This window comes from Styela clava, chromosome 10 (assembly GCF_964204865.1).
Source record: "Styela clava chromosome 10, kaStyClav1.hap1.2, whole genome shotgun sequence".
Taxonomy (NCBI): Eukaryota; Metazoa; Chordata; class Ascidiacea; order Stolidobranchia; family Styelidae; genus Styela; species Styela clava.
In genome coordinates, this window is record NC_135259.1 from 16,988,999 (window position 1) to 17,016,138 (window position 27,140).

At 34.4% G+C, this 27,140-nt stretch overlaps 1 long non-coding RNA gene across 1 annotated transcript; it reads right to left on the reverse strand.

The window, feature by feature from the left end:
• Positions 1 to 18,173: 18,173 nt before the first annotated feature.
• Positions 18,174 to 24,923, reverse strand: LOC144428259 (uncharacterized). The gene is made up of 3 exons (XR_013478223.1): positions 24,574 to 24,923; positions 21,542 to 21,608; positions 18,174 to 18,437 (listed from the first exon to the last, which is right to left on the reverse strand). It is a non-coding gene; the product is annotated as an uncharacterized LOC144428259 (long non-coding RNA).
• Positions 24,924 to 27,140: the final 2,217 nt, after the last annotated feature.

The window sequence follows — 27,140 nt, forward strand, 5'->3', positions numbered from 1 at the left end:
CGAGCAACAATATAGCACAGTGGTCCCCAATTTTTTTTTATATATATATATGCTGAATTCAAATTAGTACGTCCCTCAAAGAAAGGATATGAAGTTTTGATGCATTTCTGTAAATTACTTATCTTGAATCAATCCAAATACTATCAATTATTAAATTACCCGGTTATCCATAAAATTTAAATTTTTTTTAACTGACTTTGAGTGCACTATCACTACTATTTACTGAGTAGGGGGGTGTTATTTGAGTAGTTTTTGACATTTGAACCGATGTAAAATCTGAGTGAAATCGATTCTCCGTGAAATTATGGTTTCGTTGGAACATTCTGACTCTGTACTTCCTTGCATAACAGTTTGAGTCTTATTTAATGTATTCAAGTCACCTAAAAATGCAATTTTTTTTTGGAAGTCAGTATACTCAATTTACCTCATTTTTCGAGGATAATTGAGTATACTGACATCTACCAGGTAAATCAAATCCAAGAAAGCCCTAGAACCAAATCAAACCCCTTCATGAGAAACTTGGGTACATATAGTTTATTTTAAAAAATAGTAATTACAAAAACCTTGGAACATAATTATCTGACATCACTTTAAACTTGGTATGATAGATCGCAATTATGGTTTCTATGAACTTTTTACCACAAATAGGCTTTTAGTTTAAATACAAGTTCATTATGGACTAGAAATGGACTTGGCCAACAACTTCCTTGATAGAGATACTTTTTATGTTCCTATTTTGGGTTAAATCTAACACAAAATCTTTGAGCTCGCTCTTTCATACACTGGTATCATACAAAGTTCATTTTATATACATCGGTCAGGACAACTTGGCCAAGGAATTCTCTTTCCCCATATTTCAACCAGTCAGTCAAAGTCTTGATTTCATTAATGTCAGAATATGCTACTTGTAGTTAGTCCTCTGTTATAATCAGCTGTACTATGTGAGAATTCTGCTTCATATTCTGTCTCGTCGTCAATAAAGCCGAATCTAATTCTGACTCTGTTACTGCTTTTCTGAACTATTATTATGATCTTTCTATTTGCTGTTTTTCTTTTTTCTACCAATCATATCCGTTTTAAGTCTATCCTATCAGTATAATGGTATATACTTTCAATTGACATTATATAGTTTTCGCCTGAATTTATTTTCTGGGACGGATGTTTTTTTATTATTACTACATGTTTTCGGAGATGACAGTGAATGTGATTACGTCAACTAAAGCCTTTGTAAATGCACTAAGCTCACTGGTGGAGTAGGACTCTGTGCTTGTCTTGTCCACAGCTTTCTTTTTTACTATTTTTTTTTTACAAGAAAAAAAATGCTTTCTCAAAATCCTACAATCGCCCATTGTGAATTTAAACTCATATTCATTAAAAATAGAAGCCTATATTGAAAGATGGACATGATAAAGGCTACAAAAAAGTGTTAGGGCTCAAAATAGTCATACAGAACCTCATATTCCTGTGTTATAGCAGTGGGAGAGGCCATTTATGCATATACCAGATTTACCCCACGGTAAATTTCCGACAGACTCAATTTACCTCGATTTTTTCAAACATCAATAAAACAAAAAGTCAATGAGTTACACAAAAATTATCTACTGGGGCAAAGAGAGTCTTTACTAGGGTACTGAAAAGCATCACAAAAAGTTTAAAATATACTATCAGAAAAGTGTCACGTGAAAGTTTCCAAAACAATTTTTTTCACAAACAAAATTTCACATACAAAAATTTTATCATTGGTAGGCAAGTCAGTTATACGCAATGAAATGGAAGCATAGGATATGAAATATTGTTGCTACAAAGTACAAACCATTCACTCAACATACAAAAAAGTTAGCGAGGTTTTTATACATTGTACTCAATTAACCCCATATGCTCAATATACCCCAATTGCTACCCAACTGGGGAAGAATTCTGTCCAAGAGAGAAATTTTGCATTTTTTATATATACTGTGAGCACTTCGCATAGAGTAGCACAAAAATTAATTCATTTTTTTTTGTGATAAATCACTTGAACTGTTCAAAATGGGAGTGCAGCTTGCGCAATATATCAGTAAGCGGTCCATTAGAAATTCAATAAATAATATACCTAGTATTCATAGAGAGGGAGGTAAGGTTCCAATATAGGTAAAGGGGGGAAGTCAATAAAAAGGTTGAGAATCACAGACTCAGAGTCAAATAAAATGCGTACTGACAACAGATAAGATGTCATAGTGGTAGCAGTGTTCTGGGAGTCGGAGACATTAGTTTGAGATTGATCAACCCGAATAATACTTGAAAATTAATTAATTTTTCCACCTATAAACAAGTTATCTATTCACCACCGATTAGGATTGATTTTATAGAAAAAGGTTGCACACAAAATAATTTTGTTTTGCGACCCCCTGAAAAGAGCTGTCGCGACCCCAGATTGGGAACCAATGATATAGCAGATCTTGGATCCTCAACATTTAGAGAGTAACAACACAACCCAGGTGTTATATAAATCCCGCTCTACTGTTCATAGAATATATGTATGGTAATTTTCAAAACCCTAATCTTGGACGCATGTCTGCACCGCTGTGAACCGTTATTCAGCTATTGGCACTGACATCTTTCAGACTTAAAATAAAAGCCTAGAAACCTAAAATAACAAGGGGGCAGTGTAAAAGTGCCTTAATGTGGTTGAAAGCTGATCGAAAAATAGAACACTATCAGAGAGGAATTCCTTCCAAACTCTTTGAAACCGTAAAATAATTTGCCGCATCATCCTAAACGTTTTTGGTGATTCATATGCGTGTTTTCGTACAATTTCATAAAATCGAGTGCCATAAAAAGTCCCTGATAGAAGTGCTGCATAAGTAAAGCCCAAAACTACGCCAACACCAACAGAAACTTATACAATTTGTTGCATATAGATACAAACATTGATCGAATATATGTGACCCACTACGCTATAAACAAGATAGACATGGGTCCCCTGACTTTAGATAATTAAACACAGGGTCATCCAACCCGTGGCCCGAAGCATGTCGAGTGGCCCGCGCTGGATTTTTCAGAATTGATTAAAAAAATTGAGTGAAACTAATTTTTGAGTGATGTAGTATACGAAGATGTAATACAAACGGTTTCTTTTATTTCCTGAAATCCGCTTTGCCAGCCCCTTCAAACAAGCCATGAGCGTCATTTTGAATCGAAACCAACTAGGAGGAGATATCAATGCATAAAGGTGCCATAGTCGATTACACACTTGGTCGTTTTTACTATTCTATATGACGTTATCGCAAAATAATCGAAGCCATTCACAAATTGAGAATTTGTTAAAGAATGTATTTTATGTATTGTTCGGATTGCCAATGTTTTACGTCCGGAAATGAAAGAGGTGTTTGCAAACTTGTCGCGTTGTCGAGTTTGGAAACTCTATAGCGGAAACTTTAATAGCAAAAACGAGAGAATTTTCATCGTAATCCTTGGCGCTTGACGAAAGCACTGACATCAAGGTTACTGCTCAGTTGGCGATCTCCTTGCAAGGAGTTAATAATGATTTTGAAATTACCGAAGAGCTCACAGCCATTGCCTCTATTAAGGGTACAACTAGAGGCATTGATTTGTTTGAGGAGTTGTGATGGAAATGATCAAGCGTCTTGACTTGTCTTTGGCGAAACTTTTGGGAATAACCATCGATGGCGCTCCATCAATGGTTGGGAAACAACAGTTTTATTGTTCTAATAATTGTGAAAGTTTGGTGTGAGGGTCTTTGTTTTTTCAATAACCTGTAGTCAGTGTAGCGAAACTATAACCTCACTACCATGTTAAATGGCCTGCGCAATTATTTTGTAAACTACATGTGGCCCTTCGGCCAAAAAGGTTGGACGACCCTGATTTAATACAAATCGAGTCACTACATTACATCAAGCAAGCCACAAGGTGTGGCATAAGTGGGTACTTGTCGATGAGCATTTAGCAAAAACAAAAAATGTTAATATATATTGTGAAATCATTTTACTACAGGTGCTGAAGTATTCAATGAACATTTGAACTAAAAGTACAAAATTCAAATGCATGGAAAGCACAATAGATTATACTCATACTTCGTAAATACTTGGATGATTGCTTATTGAACATATAGACCAGCGGCTCCCAAACTGGGGGTAATTAACCCCAAAGGGGTAATTTGGCAATTTTTATGAGATGATCCAGATGTTTTTGTAATCCTTGTACGTCTGTAGAAAGGCTGGACATGCGATGCCAGCATCTAGTCAGTGAGCCCAGTCATCTGGTCTCGTACTTTGTAGGGACATAATAATAATACTTCGCCATACAAATTATAGGCTGAAATGTTGAGCTACTGCAAGTATAGCATCTTAAAGTCGGATCAGTAGATGCAAAATCTGTTTTTACCATTTAAATTTTTACCATTTTTAGTCAAAGAAATAGTAAAATCGACATAACTCCAGTATTTTTATGAGCTTTTGGTAATTTGATTTTAAGGGTAACCATATTAAAAATTTTGGGAATCACTGATATACCTCAACTAAAAATTTAAGTTATTTTGACTTGTGAACAGTTCAACAAGAGATTTGTATTTCATTATAAGTTACTTTCTGTACTTTGTCCTTGATATCACAACACGGGCTGCCGTAATCAGAAATGCAAACAAACTACTCTTAGTATGAGGCCATTTAATATAAGTTCTTATTTGTTATATCCTCATGACACGCATCACTGTTTGTTTTGTATTTCGTAATAGACTTTGCTTTCAACAAAATGTAGTTTTTGTAAGATGCAAAATTAGGTTTTAAAACGCATGAATTTTGATCTTAACTTTATTTTTCAAGAAAATATCCAAAACTTTTATTTATGAATCCCATCAAAATTATTTTCGTTTTAACATGATTAGTAATAATTAGTTGAATAATAATTAAAGATAATCCCAAATCATTTTGTTAATGTCACAAAACTAGAAAGACAAAATAAATACCAGTATACGTCACATATATTGATAATCAGAACATATTTTTAGTATATGATTCTGTTATATTCTCAGTAGACTCGATACCCATATTGTCAATAGAAGTATTTGTGACCTTGCTTTCAACAAATTTTCTTATAAAAATATAATAGATTTAAACAATTTGTACACCATGATTCCAAATTAGAGGGTTAAATGATTCTCTGTACTTTTGCCTTTCATTATTCTAGAGTGTTGACCTGGTTCACAGTTTAAGTGTGAACCTGTAGAAGGTTGGCATTGCCTGAATTCAAAATTGACCTAGGAAAGTAACAGATTTCCAACTGAGCGACATCAAATTATTGAAATATTTTCTATATACATATAGTATACTCAACAAAAAAGTAGTTTGCAAACTGCAGAGCAAAAAAAGGCTTCACTGAAACTTGAATTTTATTTCATCGTATTAATATCATCATAAATCCCGCATAGTCAAGTATTCAGGGTATTTATTAGATTCATGTATATTTTGTTATTTTGGTGATTACCAAAACCTAATTTCCCACACTAGCTCACTTCAGTAAGAGACTACCTGTAGGCTATATTTGACGGAGGATAATTGCAGTGCTCAAAATTAATAAGAAACTTCAATAGCCTAGCAACGATATTTAAAACTGTCTAATCAGAGAGCAGATCTCAGTTACATAGGTTCACAAACTGGGGTATACTTTTATTTCAATGTAGGCAATTCAGTAGGGACCACTATAACAGAAATGTATATTTTGTAAAAGAAAAATTGCAGTGCTCAAAATGAATCTAGAAATTCAACAAAAGAATTATCGCATATAAAACTATCCAAACCAGGGATTGACTCATAAATCTGTGTTATTAAATATAAATAATGCACCTAAATATAACAGCGTATTTATGCCCAAAACAATGTAGCTGTCAACATCATAATTATAACAACTGGGTATTTCTCAACGAATACTACTCAACAAGAGTCCTAACACATATTTCTGTGTAAACCTCTGATTAAGTTGTTTAACAAATACACTAATTGAAATTTTCTTGGAAGTATTGTTACAAATATTAATAGCCTACAAGGGAAACTAAAACAGTAATTCATTAATGCCATATCCATGCTATTTCCCCACAAATCATCTAAATCAGGGCTTCCCAAACTTCTGAGCTCGCGGCCCCTTTTTAAAATATTAAAATTTTTCGCGGCCCCTGTTCACGTTAAAATAATGTTAAACATTTCGGAATATTTTATTGACACAGTCAATTCTCAACTTTTAGTAGGTCTACTGGATAACAAAAACAAATTCACTTTTACTCCGGTTAACACAACTTAATTATCCAGTGTTTCTCGAATTATCAGGGAAAAAACTCACGGCGCACCTACACAAAAAAATGCTGCCTTCAAATAAAACACAATTTTATCATCGTTAATGTGTACTTTATGCCTTTTAGAGTTTATAAACAAGTAGTAGGCCTAAAGAATACAGGCAAAAGGTTAACTTCTCTTTCTTATCTCTGCCATGTTCTTTTTTAAGACGCTAAAAAATCACTCATATTGCAGCAAGTAGGGTTTACCTCTGCTGTTACGTAACAATAGACCCTACGTAACAGAAAGTGAAGAACATAGAGCGGTGAAATGAAATTATTGATTCATAATATACATCATTTACAATGTAAAACCTTTAGAATAAATAAAATATTTAAAATATTCAACCATTTATTAGTTGATATTTAACACAAATCTCTTAATTTTCGAAGCACACTTAGCAAAGCGCCTTCGGGAACCGCTGGCATAACGATTAAAACCAGCATCGTTGTGCAATGAAATCGGGTTTACAATCAGTATAGACATTGTTATGCAAGCGCGAGGATTCTACCGTGTTTCCCCGAAAGTAAGAAAATGCGACCTAACCCTCCACCTATTAAAATAAAACTTACTCGATAGCGCAATTTTTTTTTGACCCAGTCGATAGCAAGAAATGTTTTCTACTCCTTTTTAACGGTTAACAATCTGTTTAGCACAGTTATTTTGAATAAAAACGTGTTACTTATAAGTAAATGGAAATCGATTTTCCTATTTTGTATATTTAAAATTCACGTAATTCCCTAATTTGTAAATTTGTTAGTAAAAAATGAAAATAAAAAACATCCCCCAAAATTAGCCTCGGTGTTATTTTTCGAAAAAAAAATTGGAGACACTGTCTTATATTTGGGGAAACAGGGTAAGATGATGTGTTCACTCGGAATCGGGAAATTTTTTTTACACTTGTTTCAATAATTGTATTTCGAATCAAGAGTCTGAAAAGATGCAAAGTACTTTGTGTAAACTTGGTGTTCTCTTTGCGGCCCCCAAAATTCGTTTCGCGGCCCCTTGAGGGGCCACGGCCCCTAGTTTGGGAAGCCCTGATCTAACTGAATATCTGCAGCTATATAATCAACAAAAAAATCACTTGCAAGTCACAAAGCAATAAAAGATTTTATTAACCTTCACTTAAATCATATATCATGAATATAAAGTCAGCTGACAGATTCATGGGCTTGGCGGTGTGGTGCATCATGCTAAGCATTAGTAATAGGCTCGCCACTGCACATCTGACAGTCTGATTATCCTGGGTTGGTTTGCAGATTCAAATTATGTGTTACATAATTATGTGCAAGAGGATTGTTCGACTCATTGCTGCCGCAGGGTGGTTCCTGTAACTACTGGTCGGTTATGTCTTCACAAACCATTATATCAAGGCATCTAAAATCAACAGCTGACTAAGTACTAAGCCCATTCTCAACAAGGACTGATATCTAGGCGAGAGACCATGGTGTGCAATATGATTAGGCTATCTTACCGCCTTTCCTTTCTCCAAGAAAAATTGTAAATCCTATTTTATCCCATGTAATGAAGTTGATTGATATTTCATAATTTGCAGACTACCAAAAACTACTCTACCACACAAGCCTACTTGCTTATACAACAATGTAGATACTCAGTAAGGAATCACTTGAACAGAACTGTGTATAGGTGGAGGAAAATAGCAGTGCTAAAAATAAATCAAAAAACTTCAACCAGTTAAGTTTCACAAATAAAACTGCCCAAAGGAAGTATCAATATGATAAGATGAATCAGTGAGAAATAGTTGCATTTAATTTTTGACTCTGGTCTAAGTTTGATTTATAGAGAATGAATAGATAATATTAAATATCACAAAATGGCACAATAAAATGGCTGTTAATACGACCTATGTATTAGGTAATTTCGCAAATCTGTGAGATGCTGCTAAAAGTTTCTTCTAATTCAAAAAATATTGGCCTAGGTTTACATTCCTCACAAAAAACGTATCAAGTATCAAAACTTTCTGAATGGCTCAATTCACTAAGGAAGGAACAAATCCCGTCAAACTTGCACTAGAATATCGTGTACTTTGGTCATAATTCATCGATGTCATTGACAGTCACATGACCACTCTTGTTTGAAGAAACGCACTGCGTTGTATTGGACATCTGGTAAATATTGGCCTAGGTTTACATTCCTCACAAAAAACGTATCAAGTATCAAAACTTTCTGAATGGCTCAATTCACTAAGAAAGGAACAAATCCCGTCAAACTTGCACTAGAAAATCGTGTACTTTGGTCATAATTCATCGATGTCATTGACAGTCACATGACCACTCTTGTTTGAAGAAACGCACTGCGTTGAAAATTGAAAATTGACATTTTGAATATACCAAAAAATCAACCTATTTAGTAATCAAAATCATAATTAATAGAATATTAAAATAGGTTCCCTTTAGTTGGTAGTTTTACCACCAAAATTCAACAAGGACTATCAAACAGATGAATGACTATGATTGGGTGAATAATCCATAAATTTTGAATGTCAGTACAAGAATTTGTATCCCATAACAATCAATTCAATTTTTATTGCCATACAATATACAGCTTTCTGCATGTATGCTTCAAATCAAAAGACTAAAAAAATGCCAGTTTGTAGTTTCAGATGTGTAATAAATTAGGCATGATAGTATAACTAATAAGATAGCTCAGTTCTATCACTTGTCGGGTTGAGGTGATTGGGGCATTTGGATAGTGAGTTGTGACATAGCAGAAGTTGGAAACAACTGTAATATTTCAATTAAAACAAAAAATAATCTCATCATTGAGAAACTATTTGTCTCTGCAACTCAACTAAAGTATTTCTAACTAGATGATTTCTATTGTGCACATTCTACTCCGGGTCTAGTCAATCACTTCCTCAATACAACCCAACCATAGCCTATAAAAAAAGATAGGAGCACTTATACTGAAACTATTTTTGTCAGTCATGGACTCATGGTACATTAATTCTCTAAAAATTTCTCGCTGAATTGAATTAGGCAATGCTTGAAATTAAAATTATTCAACAAAAATAAGTATATATTTCTTAATAAATCATCTAAATGAGCAATTGTTTATCTTTTTCTGTGAAATTAGTTACTTTTCTGAATGTAATGAATAAGAACATTCGAATGAATGGTTTAATTAAACAAATTATTATTGAACAGAAAAAATACCATGGTTTACAATTCTTTTTTCAACGCTTCGTGTACAAATATCGAGGTAACTAATTTTGTTTGCCTATTTTACATCAAGTTGTGTAACGCGACTGAAACTTATGGCAGGGGGTATATTCACTTGGCTAAAACAGACATTCTTGAACTCGTAATAGATCTGAAATAAGAAAATCGGAATAAAATATGCCCTAACCCTAACCTGGTACACATACTATGGGAGTACCCGAACTCGTAATAGATCTAAAATAAGTTAAATCGGAATAAAATTATGGTCTAACCCTAACCTGGTACACATACTATGGAAGTACCCTATTTTCTGCCTTTGTATTCTCTATATAAGCATGAAAATACTAACCCTTGCAATATATGGGTAACGAATTCTAGTAAATAAAATTGAAAACTGAGAATATTTTTGAATCTACTCAAAAATTATATATCCTGCTGCATTTGATTGTGATGTGCCCAAAATCAATCGCACTCAATATGAGCCCATACACTAAAGTTCTCAATTGCAAGTACATATATACAAGCATGAGCCTAAACTAAAATCAGTGTATTTTTATGCATCAATGTGATATTAATAAAACATTCTAAGAAAATAATGGGAGCGAATATGAATTGTATATGATAGCATATTAAAATATCAAAGACAACCCTTAGCTTTTTTAACTTATTCATGGGACAAAATATATTCTCCCCAACTCTGGAATATAGATAAACGGATGAGCCAGATCATAACATACCTTTTTTCACTATTTTTATTTGCTATGCAACTATTTTTAGAGGTCCTGAGATGCCAAGAGAACATTTACCATGTCATACAGCCTTCACCCATAAAACAATTCAGATTTAAGTGAGAATGGAAGTTTATAAGTATATTCATAATGATGCATTTGATCGACTATCAGAATTGGTAACTTGACTAGAATGATTCAAACTAGGCACTTTCACCATAAAATGGGGCCTACTTAACTATTAGTTCGACCTAACCCCCAAAAATAGCAGTACTGATACTTTCTAGTAATGCTGAGATTTTACAGCCTGCCTTGTTTCAGGGATCTTCATCGAATTCATATAATGGAAAAACTGTTTACTGGTACCTCTGTAAAATTTATCAATAACAATTACCGGTAAATAATAAATGAGAATATCGGTCAGAGACCGAAGACTTATCGATCGAAAGTTAGGGATCCCCAAAACAGAAACTGCGGTTTCGATTCGAAAAATTCTGCAAACCCGAACTGGATTGTTTTGATTAGTTTTCAGCCAATATCAAAAATGTAGGAAACAATAGCCAACTCCCCATGTCGTCGTCGAAATACTACTCGAGGAAATACTTTTATGAAGAATTCTGCAAATCCGAACTGGATTGTTTCGATTAGTTTCCAGCCAATAGCCTATTTACCAATCCTATTTTTTTTGTCATATACAACGGCGCTAACCCGGGTTGCGACGGCTATTCAAACACAGCCTAGCGATATTTTGGTGATGAATTCTGCAACCCCGAACCTGATAGAGGGATATGGACATTGCTTATTAAACTTTGAAGAGTAATTATAAGTAACGAGATACGATCTTGCGGTGTGTATCCTTCGCTCTGACTCAATAGCGTGGAAAATTTCTTGAAGAAAACTTGCGCATCGCTACGACGTCAAAGTTACAAGAGAGATATGGACAATGCTTAAAAATTAATCACGAGATACGATCTAGCGGTGCATATCCTTCGCTCTCACTCACTAGCGTGAAAACTTGCGCATCGGACACGCACACACACATTCAGCGCGTCTCAAAAATCTCTCGCTTTGTAAAAATCCAGATCTCTTCATCACTAATTAATTAATAACTCGCTAATTATACGACATAATTCATCCAAAATCAATAGGCTTCTGGTCCGAGATATGATGAATGCACATGTAAAATTTGGAGCAGATTCAACCACGCCTTCGTGAGATATCGCGTGCATCTAACATACAAACAGACATACACACAGACAGACAAATACCTATCATCATACTTACCCATTAAAATCGATAAGTAATCAACCCTTTAGTATTCAAAATCATAATTAATAGAAGATAGGAATATTTCTATGAACAATATATACAGACTATGCCCCTAAACTAGTAGTTTTACCACCAGAAATACCACAAAGACTATGAAACAGATGAATGACTATGATTTCTGGATTTGTTAAATAATGATAATAAAAGAATTTGTCCCAAAATAATCATTTTGATTTTTATTGCCATATTATGAACAGCTTTCTCCATGTCTGCTTCTAATCAAAAAACTCAAAAATGCCAATTTGTAGGTTCAGATGTGTAATATATTGGTCATGATATTATCACTAATAAGAGCTCAATTACAATTTACAAGCTCAATTACAATTTACACTTGTTGGGTTGAGGTGATTGGTGGCATTTGGATAGTGAGTTGTGACATAGCAGAAGTTGGAAACAACTGTAATATTTCAATTAAAACAAAAAATAATCTCATCATTGAGAAACTATTTGTCTCTGCAACTCAACTAAAGTATTTCTAACTGGATGCTTTCTATTGTGCACATTCTAAGTCTGGTCTAGTCAATCACTTCCTCAATACAACCCAACCATAATATATAAAAAGACAAAAGCACTGATATTCAGGCTATTTTGCTCAGTCATGGTACATTAATTCTCTAACAATTTCTCGCTGAATTGAATTAAAATTAAAATTATTTAACAGAAATAAGAATATATTTCCTAATAAACCATCTGAATGAGCAATTGTTTATATTTTTCTGTGGAATTAGTTGTTTTTCTAAATGTTATGAATAAGAACATTCGAATGAAAGATATGTTATACCGGTACTTTAGCATACCAGATCACTAAATCAATGTTTTAATTAAACATGTTATTATTAAACAGATAAAGTACCATGGTATACAATTCTTTTTTCGGCGCTCTAGAATATGTGTACCAAAAGCCTATTTTACATCAAGTTGTGTAAAGGGACTGAAACCTATGGGCAGAGGGTATATTCACTTGGCTAACACAGACAGTCCCGAACCTGTAATACAACTAAAAAAAGGAAAATCGGAATAAAATTATGGTCTAACCCTAACCTGGTACACATACTACGGGAGTACCCTTTTTCTGTCCTCGTGTTCTCTGAATAAGCATGAAAATATTAACCCTTCAAATATATGGGTAATGAATTCTTGTAAAGAAAATTCGAAAACTGAGAATATTTTTGAATCTACCCAAAAATATTGTATCCTGTATCCTGCCATATTCAATTGTGATGTGGCCCAAAATCAATCGCACTCAATATGGACCTATACAATAAAATTCTCAATCGCAAGTACGGTATATGCAAATACTTTGAAATGCATGTCGTGCATTGTTTGATGTAAATTTCTATTTGTTACATTTCTAAAGACCCTGCAGTAGATATTTCCACTTGATAATATTATTCCTATTGACGATAAAAACTCGTACAGTCAAATTGATATGACGCAACAAAATAAAATGTTGATTACTAGTTTATTTTTCAACAATATATATGTTTGACCTCAACTTATCCAATAAAATGATAAAAAGCATAGACTTGCTTTTTGTAATAAAATGATTTCCTAGGGCCGCTCTCCAAATACAGCCGCTAGTGGCATGGTTAGAGGGATACTCAAATTAGCAAGTACCTAGACAAGCAAAAGAAGAATAATTACAGGTATCTGATTTGCAGTAGATAATTTTAGGACAAACACCAAACCGCAAAATGCCTAACATACTGTACCAAAGTTATCAAATGTTAGGATGAATTTTTTTATATTCATTTCGAAGAAGGAGAAAGCCAATAAGAAAGCTTAATTCTATTGCAAGCCAAGGTCCCATGTCCACTTACAAATCAACACCTACCGTAATTCACCAGTTCATTATTCAGGTTCATGGACTTTAATCAAAATCAGCATTCCTAAAAATCAGAATGTCTGAAAATCATGACTCCCACTTTTCTAGAAATACCCAATACAACCAACTTGAAGTTTGGGTTTCGATAATATGTCACTAGCCATCTGGTTCGCATGAATAACTTTGAACGCACTTTGGGATAAGTTACTTTATGAGAAATGAAAATTTTCTCATGTCAAATTTTAAAGCAAAACAACAATTTGGAATGTCAATATTGTATTGAAAGATAAAAATATCACAATTTTTTTTATATATTTATTCAATGAACTGTTAGGAAAACTCCAGAAATTTAAGAGAATGATTTTGGCAAAGCTACGAACGAACAGTCTAAGGTTGTCGGCCTCACGGGCCACAGTAATTAGTGCAATGCAAGACAAACACTTTTATTGCCCAAACAATTTGATCATTATTTGTCATTTATCAATCTAAAACAAGCTAAAAACCTCACTAAAATGTGCGAAAATCTAAGATTTCAAATACTTCATAACGAAGAAGTGCTATAAGGAGAAAATGTCATTTTAGATTGTCACCGACACAACTTGCAGACATATACAGTCTAAAATTTGTTTGAATTGGTCAGCTTTCTTTTCAAACCAATGTTTACAAAATAACATATAAATATATGCATATTGATTGCTCACCGAATTTTTAAGGTACAGAAGGGTAATTACTACATTTTCTGACATACAGTCAGCATTTTTTCATTTTTTTTTATACTGTTTAGGCGGTTGCAAAAAAACACCCGGCAGGAATTATATTGTATGACCATATCATTATTATTTAGTTATCAGACATAGCCGACCTAGGCTAATAGATTCCTCATCCAATTTTTAGTTTTCTATAAAGCCTATTTTGTTAGCATATAATTCTGACCAAAAAGATAATTGGCTAGTTACCAATTTAGACTACCCAAGCACATTATTCTCACTCAGAAACAATTGACTTTTCAACTACATCAGACATGCCATGTGTTTTATTTATATCTTATCCACTCTAAGAAGATAACATTGTTAAATCTCGATTTCTATTTTGATGAATTTACTTGAAAAATATTTATATATAAATTGTATCTGTAATTCCAGATTCAAAAATATTTTATTTATGTATTTAAAATAGTGATGTCGCTGGCAGTCATGCTAAACACAGCAACAGCTCACAGTACTAATACGTTTGATACTGACACATACACACGTATAATACACTGAAATGGCCTCAGAGCTAGGTCAATAAAAGGATTCTAGGCACACATACAGAGAGGCTGAAAACTTTCCAGAAAATACAAATATCTATACAGCAAACAGTATCTCTTACTCAGCAGAGCACAGTTCTCTAATTTCAAAATGTCCCCAAATTTGTTCCAATAAAACAAACGCTCTATTTTTCTATGAAATGAGGGTGCCTGGAATAATAACAGATGTGTCAGATCATGCCATGCTTGTCTCGATAATGATTTGCGATGCGATGGCCCCTCTATGTTTTTTTGCTAAAAACTCTGGAATGCTACGATAATTTTTTTTCCTTCTGTAAACAAGATTGTTTTTTGAGGAACCAATGTGGACATTTTCAGATTGAACTTTAGTTTATTGTGCCGATTCGGCCCAGGCCCAGAATTAGCACTCACTGTTATAATTGATGTATTTTAATGTGGGGGCTGTTCATAGAATCGGAAAACTGTCGTATTGGCACTTGTAGCTCACAAAGTATTTATATGCTATATCAGGCTGGTCCAAAGTTGTCGGCTCCGCGGGCCACAAAATTATTTATGTATTGTTCGCGGGCTACAATAGTGCCAAGAATAGGTAAACAGTGCAATACAAAACAAACACCTTTATTGTGCAATACATAGTTATCAGGCATAGCCATTCTAGGCTAATAGAATCCGCATTTGATTTTTAGTTTTCTATGTTGCCTATATTGTTTGCATACATTCCCGACCAAAAAGTTAGAAAGCCAGATAACACTATTTAATTCAGTGACATTAGTGATGACAATATGTCAAAAGATTTTTCTGATTGATTTTATCATGAAACAACACGAAATGCAATTTTTTGATTACTCTCCGAATGTCACGCGGGCCACAGATAATGAAGCGGCGGGCCACATGTGGCCCGCGGGCCTGGACCACCCTGTGCTATATGCTTACTCCTGTCCAAGCAGAAAAATAGAGTTTTCTGATATAATGTATTTGCACAATACATAGTTAGTCCGACCTCTATAAAAGATGATACCAGTTTCAAAATTTTACGGATTCAATGCGTTCACAAGAGCCACATTATGACATACAAAGTGGATATATCACACTGTGTAAAGGGCTACGTGTGCATGGTTTTACTTCTTTTTTAAAGGTAAGTTTGGTACTAAATGCCAAACTTTATAATACATAATATGTGATAGATCAAATAATTTGCCATGGAATAACAAATCCGAATATGTATATAGTCTATGTAGCTGTCTCTTGACAAACAGTTGACCTCGACCTAACCAAGGAAAAGCTGAAAAGCACTAGTAGCAATTTCTGATGATTTCTGTCAGCGTTGGGGTTTGTATGTTTGGGTTTGTATGTTTGTTTATTCGTCTCGTAAAAGCAATATAAAAGAATTAGTAATTATAAATACTGAAGACGGGATGTATGCACAAGGCCATAATGGCCTAAAACACTAATATGCATACACCCCTTTTGATATGTATAAATCATAATAAGGGAAATCAAATATGTATAATATAGTCCTTGCAAGGAGGGTGGGTGGGTGTGGTAACAGAGGTAAGGGTGGAGTATACAAAACTGTTTGTACAAAGTAGTTTGTACAACAAAACAACATCTACAAATAGAGATACAACACAACATAAAACACACTGCTATTTTAATAAACTCGATCACAAGAATAAATAAGCATTAGTCTGTTAGTAGTGATATCTTTCAATGACAAACAACAGAACATAACTTTCTGACCAGTGACCTAACATACAGACATATAGTCTACATGCATAAAGAAACTGAGCTGCCAAACTTAACATTTTTTCATGGGATTCCACAGAAATTAATATTTTTTCCTGCAACAGAAAGTCAATAAAATGACTCCAAAAAGCAAACTCGCCGGTTTCTATTCCGGTTTCAATGTGGGAATCGTTAATTTATTGTACCATTTTACAGGTTTATGGTTCAAGATATGGTTCTATCACTCACACATACCGGTAGGTATTGCTGTAATAAAATGCTGTTTGGGCCCATAAACGGTTCCGCTTTAGGGGAATCACCTTCAAATGTTTTCTACCAGCCAATCAGTGTTAAAAGGGGATTTACCGATTTTTAAACGTGCTCATGACGTCATCAAATAATAAAACGTTACCGTTTATTTACTTTCATAAGCATATTAGCTTTAAAAAATCAAGTCAAACATATAACATGAATTTACAGATATTTACATTGCAATGTTGGCTTGGAAATGCCGTTTATTAAAATTAATGTGTCATTTACATTTTTGTCGGTTCGAGCTCTTCGACTTGGTATTAGACCAGAGGTCGGGAACCCATGGCTCGCGAGCCATATATGGCTCTTTTGGGGACGGCATATGGCTCTCAGAATAATTCAAAATTCTGAAGCTAAGCTTACTCTTGTTACCAGCTTTATCTTTTATAGCCAAATTTGCCAATTGGGAACGAGTGCTCAGCGCATGTCTATATTATGCGAGAAAATTGCCAGACAGGCATTGTGACAAAACCAGGGGATTCTGGAACATATTTTGTGATGTCACGGAGCAATAGAGCCGCGGAGCAATAAAGGAGTAAAAGTATTCTGTCCGCTTGTACTGTTTATTTGTAATATTTAGATTGAACTAGCAAAGCTAATTTTAACGCGCTACGGAGATGCCCAAAAGAAAGAAAAGTGATGAGTATCGTGGATTTCTCAACTTTTGCTGCATGTGAGCAGTCGTTCAAGGCCCTCGGCGACAACATGCAGCACAAAGAGTCACAATCATTGTATAATGACATTGTGTGTGTTAAAACAATTAACTTTTGAGTAAAAATTTAAGACATAATAAGGTGATTAAAAGTGGTGTATGGCTCGCACGGAAATGCAATTAAAAATATGTACCTTTCATGGCTCTCTTGACTAAAAAGGTTCCCGACCCCTGTTAGACTGGTGATATGGACTAGTTGTTCAGTGTATTTATTTTGTTCATGTTAGATATTTAATTGAATATTACCGGAAAAACCAATCATTCATTTTTATTTTTCGGATTGTAACCTGCAATCTCCCTGCACCACTCTGAAAATTGTGACGAGGAAACACCAAAAATTTTTCGCGTGGTTCTTTATCCAATGCTTGATTTAATTGCCTTCTTCGAATAGAAGAGTCTTTCTATGAAATTCAAATTCTTTCCAGGCCCCGTGTTTGTGCAACGTGTGTCAGGTTTTAGTTTGATATGACGGATGGTCTAAATAATTTGATCTGGCGCGACAAAATAGATATATTGTTAATGAAACGAACTGCAAGAGGTAATTCTGCACAATAGTTTTTTTTAAATGGTTTAGTGCCTTATTATGAACGGAAAGACAGTTCGTTGAAACTTATTGCTTTATTAACTGATTATTCCGACGCTTATGAAGAAAATGTAATACGGGTTTGTAAATGATTCTAGTATATTTATTGACAGTAGAAAACACATCACCACACAGAGTTACAACACATATGGAAGAGTATAGGAACAGTAAAATTGAAAAAAAAAAAAGATTCAGATTGAAGATATTATAAACGTTCATCCCGGAGATTTATGTACATTTCAAACCAACATATCAGCGGGACAATGCAATCCAAATACTACGGTTTGCACGCCACGATGTACATGATGAATTTTTGTATGGCGTGCATCACTGGGATTCTTTCGCTTCCCCCATATTCCTCAACTCAGCAAATGGAACGGACACAAATGGTCCCGCATCAGAAATCTTTCAAGAGTCGGGATCGCCTCGAATTCATCTGTCCACTCGCCTGTAGGAAATAAAACATTTAGCTTACGTGTAGGTAGGAATTTGTGGTTTGTTGTAGTTCAATTTTTTAATTGGTTTTAAAATATAAAAGATTATTATACGGACTGTAAAAATAACAGAACAGGGGTTAAAATAAAAGCACGTGAATGAAATGAGAACATAATGAAAAGTAAATTGAAAAGTAAATATAAAGTGTAGTTTGAGGAAATATGTATCAACCGGTTTAAGGTGAAAAAAACGTAACTGGAATGCAAAGTAGAAACAAATTGAAAAAATAGACCGCAAAGATATAACATCTGATATAGCCCACACTTTTTAATGAACACCTCATTGAATTTAAAAAACATGGTGTAACTGAATTAAAAAAGGGCTAGTAGAAATTCCATCGCTATGAACTCTTCTTTTCGCGTAAAGTGAGGCATCGCATTTCGGTATTGCTTATAAGTGTACATTTTGTTTTATATAGTTTAAAGTTATCGTTAAACCAACGTTAAACCTGTCAGTTGAATTTTTAGAGAAGAAAACATTTAGCATTTTGTCAAACGTTATATTCTGATAAATATTTTGAAAACCTTCAGCGGCGAATTGAAGGTGTTATCACCTTGACGAAAATATGTTTTGGCACAAAGACCAACGAACAACATTCACGTGTATCGTCAAATGGTAATATGTTGGTTTTATTAAAAATGAACTAGTTACTATGAGTTTCACATGATTTAGAGGGGAACCATTTATGATAATTATCGTAAAATTGTTCTGCCATTTCTGGTTTTACTAAATTTCCTACATTTTTATTGGAAATGGCTACAAAGCACTATCGGTATCCATAAAAAGATATTGATAATCAGAACGATCAAAGTATTTGTCAGAAAAATCACATTTCAGTTCTAGCATGCGTAACTTCGCGGTTTGGTACACTACGAATCCAATTTGATTGGGTAGTTTCCAGGGAATCTGTTCACTTCAAATGAGTCATCAACGAGATGGGTCGCAGCAACAAATGCTCGTATTGTATATAGGGATGCCACTTTCGGATCTACGAATCGGATCGATTCGAATCGCATCTTTTCCGAATCGATTCGAATCAGATTTACGCGATTCGGAAAAAGAGAGCGATTTAGCGAAAAAAAAACATTGAACGTTTGTTAAATCGTCGTTTTCGGCGGCTTTAAATCTGCCAGAGTGTGTTTATGCGGCGCTCCAAATAACGCCAAATTACGGGACCGAAAAAAAAACATTGAACGTGTGTTAATCGTTGTTTTCGGCGGTGTTAAAACTACCGAATGCGTTTATGCAGCACTCCAAATACCACCAAATTACGGGACCGAAAGAAAAACATTGAATATTTGTTAATCGTTGTTTTCGGTGGCGTTTAAACTGCCGAATGCGTTTATGCGGCACTCCAAATAGCAACAAATTACGGGACGTAAATAAATGAAAATGAATTTTTCGTGATTGACTTTTTTACTTGTCTGCCGTCATTTGTTTCAAGTTCGACACAACACACTCTTTTACGCATCACTCGAGATGATGTGTGGCGTAATTACCAGCAAACTGCGAGTTCAGTTTTCCACTAAATAGCCGAAGTTCCCATTATGCGCGAATTCAAATGGATCGTATACCTGAAAATTCGTGACAATTTTGATGAAAATTTTCAACAGCACACCTGCGCTGCCACTAAGTTATTGTACGCCCTGGCATGATTGGATAAAGAATCGGCTACCGACGTCTAGATAATGTTTAATTTTGATTGAAATTTAATTTAAACTTTGTTCTGAGAGCAATATTTCGCGTACATTTGAAGAGAACTATTGCTGAATGAGTTCATCGGCCGGCAATGTTAATTTACAATCATGTATCTCATCCTAAAATATATTTTTATTTTGTTTGCGTTTGTCAGGCTTCCACTCGAGTGGCGGTAAACGAAATCAGGGGGACATAATGTAATAGTACATACACGTCTTTTTTCAGCTGTTACCAAAAAAAATAGTATTTACTTTTAATTTTGTTAGCGCGATACAAGCGGATAAAACATTTCGGATTATTTCGAGCAAATGTCATAACGGACAGGTGGGAGTAAATAATACTTGAGGAATGGCAACTTGTGCACTGTTTTACATCAACACGTGGCAGATTTCATACCAGACCGAGCATACGGTGCGAATGTCGTCTTACTTTAGCCCCAGCGACCATGTTTGATCGAGATAAAGCGTCAACCAATTATCGCTCGTCAGCGCGGCGTCCATTATGCACATTTGGACTTTCTGAATTACGAAATTAAACGTAGTCCACCTTAATAATGAAGCCCGAGTTAGCCAATAACGCTGTTTGCCACAAATAATACTGTCTCTAATATTTATGGAAATTTTTGTTCGCAATCGTAGTCGGATGAACGATTGTTTTTATCGAAATTAATTTAATTTAATCGTGGTTAATTTTATCGTCTTCAATCATATTCTTGTAAGCATTTCCCATTTATAGTAATTCAGATGCAATTAGAAAGTTTTTGTCGTATTACTCTATGCTGCTAGCATAAATATAAAATATTGTACTAAGATTTTGAAGATAAAGAATCGGTAATAAGGCCGTCCCTAATTCAATATAACAAGAAGGGAAATACCACGGTCACATATACTGGTGTGGGACAAGGGAAAGCAGTGCTGTTACTGTGTTTACGACATAACAGTACAACTGTTCCCTGCTTATTTTCTCATATGAATTCCATCAAATTGCCTCAGCCCTGATACAAGTATAACACAATAACTCAGTATTGTAAGACTCGCAGATAAGTTGCAACAGCAAGTTTTTCATCAATGCATTTATTAGTGATATCTATGACCTACATCTTTTTTATCATGATGAAAATAAGTGTGGCTTATTCACTGAAAAACCCTCATCACCCTTGCTATAGCCTATTCCATTTTCAAATTTTTTTCTTCTAGATTTGAGCTTTTTTGTGAGTTTGGCCAAACATACGCATGTAATAAAAAAAAAAAAGCTTAATGGAATCAGATTCGGAAAGATTCGATTCGAAAAGTTTTGATTCGAGATTCGATTCGAAAAAAAATGTATCCAGAAGTGGCAACCCTAATTGTATATATTTACCATCACAGTATGTTATGGTCCGTTAGTTGGCGGCGACATTTTCCAACACTTTCCATACGAGGAGTTTCTGAAAAAAGAAAAAGAAAAGTTAATTAATATAAATATAAAAGGTTTTATAATATGTGTATAAATTTATAATAATATTGTGATTAAGATGGTAGGGTAATTGAACACTCGATAATGCCGAAAAGTTTACCTTTTTGAATTGCGTTTATCATTATTTGCGTTGAAAGTATGCAACAATTAAATAAATTTAGTCGCCACGATTTTGGAAATGAATTCACCTGCTCTGCTTTGGTAATTTTATTCCACACACCACAGGCACATACCAATTCTTTTTTCTGAACCATTGAGCCTGTGGAATCTCAATGTTTTGTGAATAACTAACTCAGCCGAACCAAGAGCAAGATTTTGGAATATTGGGGTCCGTCTTAAATTTTTTAAACGATTATCACCGTCTGTTTTTCATCTTACAGGCAACCCTGTTGAGAGCTTTTCCCCAACAGCCGTCAAATATAAAGCGTTCGCATCTAATTCTATCTGATACCGGCCCTACGTTCGAGCGAGTTCGCCATTATCATCAGCGCGTATTTTTGTCACATCCGCCTCGTGATAACGATGAAATATCTGCGCATGTAAAAATACTAATCATGAACTGGGACTGGTACCATTGATGAACTTTTCTCCGTGTACATTTATTTACTTTTTGATCGTTTATTTTCGCAACGTTATGCTCAAGTTAAAAGGTTCAGGGAATGATGTTATCAATGACTTTTTTCTAAGGGAGGTTCATTAACTGATTTCAGTGAAGAGTTTCGTCTTCTTCCAGTTTGGAGACTATCAATTCTTGGAAACATTTTTCCATATTTTCATAATCGCATTTCGTGCACTGAGCTTATTTGCCTTAACAAGTTAGGTTTTAATGATAATCGCTCCGGACATATCGACACCTCAAAACCAAACAGTGCTAAGTCCACTTTTCCAAAAAATGACATTTTTCAATTGCTGATTTTTCTGGACTTAGCTCCACATTTTGGTCTATTTGCCTTATCTCTAGGTGCTCTAGATCTCAAGACAGCTATGGACATAACCCTGCTTTTTTTAGGGCATTTGAGAACTAAACAGAGCTGTGTCTACTATAGTGGACTTAGCTCTGGATAACTGCATTGTAAGTTGGGGCTAAGTCCGTTTTTTGGACATAGCTCCTCTCAAAAAATATAATACAAAGCGCTAAGTCCATACCAGCCTCTATAATAACATAATAAAGGGGCCCTAAGTCCAATAAAATTGTTTCTGGTCCAGAAAATTGAGAGCCAAAAAGGGTTAAGTCCAAAAAAAAAAACCCCAAAAAAATTGGGGCGGAGCACAAATTTTTTTATACCATCTAAATATGGCCTTCATTGTAACTTTGGTGGACCATAAAAACTAGACATCCTCGATGTAAGATATTAGAGAAATAAAAAAAAGAAACAAAAAAAAAACGTTTTTTGCGTTTTTCTCAAAACTAGAAAAATGGACTTAGCCCAATTTGGATTTCATGCGTCGATATTTCACAGGTATGACTAATCATAATAACAATATTAACTATAATCTAAAACTAAAACACATATATATCACAAATACCGTTAAAAGAAAAAAATGTCATGTGAATCAGGTCAACGATAATGGTGATACACTTGGGCGAATAATAATTTCATTCAATATTATGGCAGATTCGCCTTCAAACGTTTCTTTTATTTTCGGAAAGATATGATTCATATTCACATATCGTAAACAGAAAAAAAAGGAATTATTATTATCTTAGTTATAAAAACTCACGTTAAAAATGAATTTCTACTTGAAAACATCTTCGAAGTAAAGAGCTCGTAAAACATGTTAATAAATCTTTAGCTTCGCAACAAAAAGAGAATATCTTCAATGGATAGGTAATTGATTTAGATTTTGGGTTTTCTTTCATACGTCGCTAAATATTTGCTTGTAATATTTTATTAAGTTAAAATAGTTCACAAAGAAGTACTGTACGTGGGGTGTCTCGTGTATATTTACTTGTAATATTTTATTAAGTTAAAATAGTTCACAAAGAAGTACTGTACGTGGGGTGTCTCGTGTATATTTACTTGTAATATTTTATTAAGTTAAAATAGTTCACAAAGAAGTACTGTGCGTGGGGTGTCTCGTGTATGTAGCAAGATCAAATTCATTATGCGGAGAATGAACTATCATGGCTTCTTAACCATTTTTATCAAAGATCCGTAAACAAAACTTCAAGATTAATGGGGTCCGGTCTTTCCGCAAATTATATTTCGACATCCTTAAACGCGCACTTTCACGGTGGTAAAGTTCTTATCTTCTTATGTATAGTCAGGTGCAAAATATGAGCACATTATAAAATAATAGTTAAAACTAAAAAATAAAACGAAATCTTCACATATCCAAAGTAGGGCTAATGATCTAAAATAAATAATGAGGTGCGTCAAAATCGACTACTCGGAAGGTCCGTATTCGGACCTCGGTCTACCACAGTTGGGTTGCCCGGCTCGCGAAATTTTTTTTGTTCTGTAAATTTTCATCGGTTAAGTCGAAATGTTGATCCCTGATGTTTCACGATATTTGGCTATTGTTAACTTTCTGGGTAAAGAGTGTTTAAAAAATATTGGGTTCGCGGATGTTCAGACACAGATATTGCCGAATATGATACGCGATAACATCGTAATTCGTAACACATATTTAACAAATTACAGGGTTTCATCGTGAATGTAAGACTTAAAAGTGATACCAATACTAAAATACACATACACAGAAGAGGAAATTGGAAAACGGTATGTTCAATTGTTATCACCGGCTCGCTTGTTCTAATCTAAACAATCTCGGCAAAGACGGGGCCATGGAATACGTGTTTCAATAGAACTATCACAGGTCTATACTGTTGTGGTCTTTTTTCATGGTGCCTTTTATGGCTTTTTTTCTAAGTGGCCTGCGATAAAAAAAAATGTATAAAATAAACTCGTATCATTGTATTAAATAAACGGTACCTTCTCTTTTGCGGTGTTGGTAAAGTCTTACTTCAGCATGGTATCTGTTTTTTCTCTTCATTAGAGCTGGGAATGGTTAACAGATTTCAGATAGTTAACGGTTACGATTTATTTTAACCGTTACCCGACATCTCAGGTACAAATCATCTTTATACCGTGAAACTTCTTCGAATATGATTACGTCATTGCAAATTTATTTCTTGTGGCGTTTAATTCAAAGGAATATTACTAACTGTGTGGGTAAGGATTCAATAAATGTGAAAAATGATGGAAGTACCAAGATTGCTGATTAATAAAATTTGACAATGATAAATTCAGAATCAGTTTTCGGTCGATTTCGAAATATATTGTTCACGATTTCATTGCAAAATCGAATATTCAATGTCATACAACAAGTGCGCAGTTGATGTCGTTTTTCTTTATGATATATATCTCGAAATAGAATTTGCACATCGAACACTGATAATTTGTCACTTAAATGACGTTTAACAACGGAATCAAGTTTTCTAAAATATTTCCACACGCCCGAACCATGCTGCCTATCTTTTGCAGCAGAGCAATCATGAAGCTATCTCGATTCGTGATAAATTTTGAGCGATACCGGGATGGGAACACGCAAAATTGCTTTATAAGCATTGCGACGTAACGAGCTGAAATTATAAATTATTACGTCAAACGTCACGCGGCGGTTAACCGATTAATTTAACCCGGTTAACGGTTAAAGTGTTTTCCCTGAAATTCCCAGACTTACTCTTCAACAAAAAAACTTGCGCCACTGTTTCAATGGATCCGACTCTAGAATTAAAATCAAATTATAAAACTAATAATTTAGTATTATCATAAAGAACTAATCCATGCCGTAATCTTACTCTTGGTCGGACTCCTGTATTACTCTGCGTACGATACTATCTTACTTTTTTTCCTTCAGACAACTATATCTTTGGGCTCTCTTGGTTACTCATTTTTGGGTAGCATTACTCCTCCTAATAGTGCGAATAGTGTTAACTTTAATTAACACTTTCCGTGCCACGGTTCAATTTATACCATTAAAGTGCCACGGTGAAAGCCATAGAGCGTATTTCTCTTTTTACTTGATCGGAGAAGGGGTATCTAGTAATGTCATCAGTTTTCGGTCACTATAGAGTCATAGATAACATCAAGCGTTGATAAATTAATTAACTAAACAGATGAGGTGGCGACATCAACGTCTGACAACGTCATATTTGACTGGAAATAGAGCCTTGACACAGAAAACATTAATATTTCAAAAAAGGTGGCCAACTTGCTTTAGTCCGCGATCGACTGATTGCTAATAAGGTCATAAGCAAAAACGAATGAGTACTGGATATCCAGATTACTACACACACGCTAACAAAAATCGCTTCCAATAAGCTCGACTCTGCGGGCGCATTCTTAATGAAAACGCCACAAAAAATTATATTTTTTAAGTTTCATTTAACAGGAATAGTAGACTTAATTCTTTTAGAACATTTTATTAACGTATCCACATCAAATTATCTCGTAGGGCAGAATTTACCGTTCACAAAGTGTATAAAAGTGTGTGCAATATCTATATTAATAAATCTACAACAAAGATATACCAACACTTGCTGTTGCTGTTGTATAATATCCTTATAGCCTAAAACTGGCGACTGCCCGGCAGAGATTAGCAATCTTCTTCACGTGAGGAGACAGATTTGCGCAAACGGTGATCTGCTACGTTACAACGTCTACAGAGGAACGAGTTAAAAGCAAAAATCGAAAATATTCCTGGTTAACTCGTGAGCTATATATGAAATGGTAAAACAATGAATAAATACCATGGATGACGGAAACACGAAACTAACTGTTCAAAAAAAAAAAAGATGACGGTGAAAAATCAATGAAAAACCAATCAATATGATGGCATGAAAAATCAACAGCAAACCAACGAACTTTCAAAGAAAGACGGTATAAGATTTCTCCCCTGTTCCTACTATGGAAAGAGGTACTAGCAGTCATGGAGGCAAAAATGTTTTTAATAACAAAGCCTTCCCGGACATGCAAATGGAATCTATTCAAAATGGAAAACGCGCGCTCTTTAAAATATTAACGCGACAACAGACGGAATAAACGAACAATCGAGCGATATTTTTATGTTCATAATTTTGATTTATTTTATCAGTTGCAGATTTTTCATCTCATTGGGACATGCTTCATACTTCTATTCTTAAGGTAATATCTTTCTATTTCCCTCTGGAGTATTAAAATTTGGCTTCCAATTATTATGAAATCAATTGAAATAATGTTTATTTGACTGTGCAACGAGAATGAATGTTTAATTGCAAATGATTGATAAATTTATCAACGCGCTTTTAACAAACAAGGTTTAAGGCTGACTAAGCCATTACTCACGTAGGCTACTATGAGGTTAAGGTGTGATGGAATATGTTGAATTGAAATAATTGTTTTGGCTGTCAATATCTAATTTAGAACAATAATACGCCGAACTTTTCTAAAACCTTTTTTCCACTTTTCCTTGTTCCCTGTTTTTCATTTCACTTTTCTGTCCTATTAAATTTCAGTAT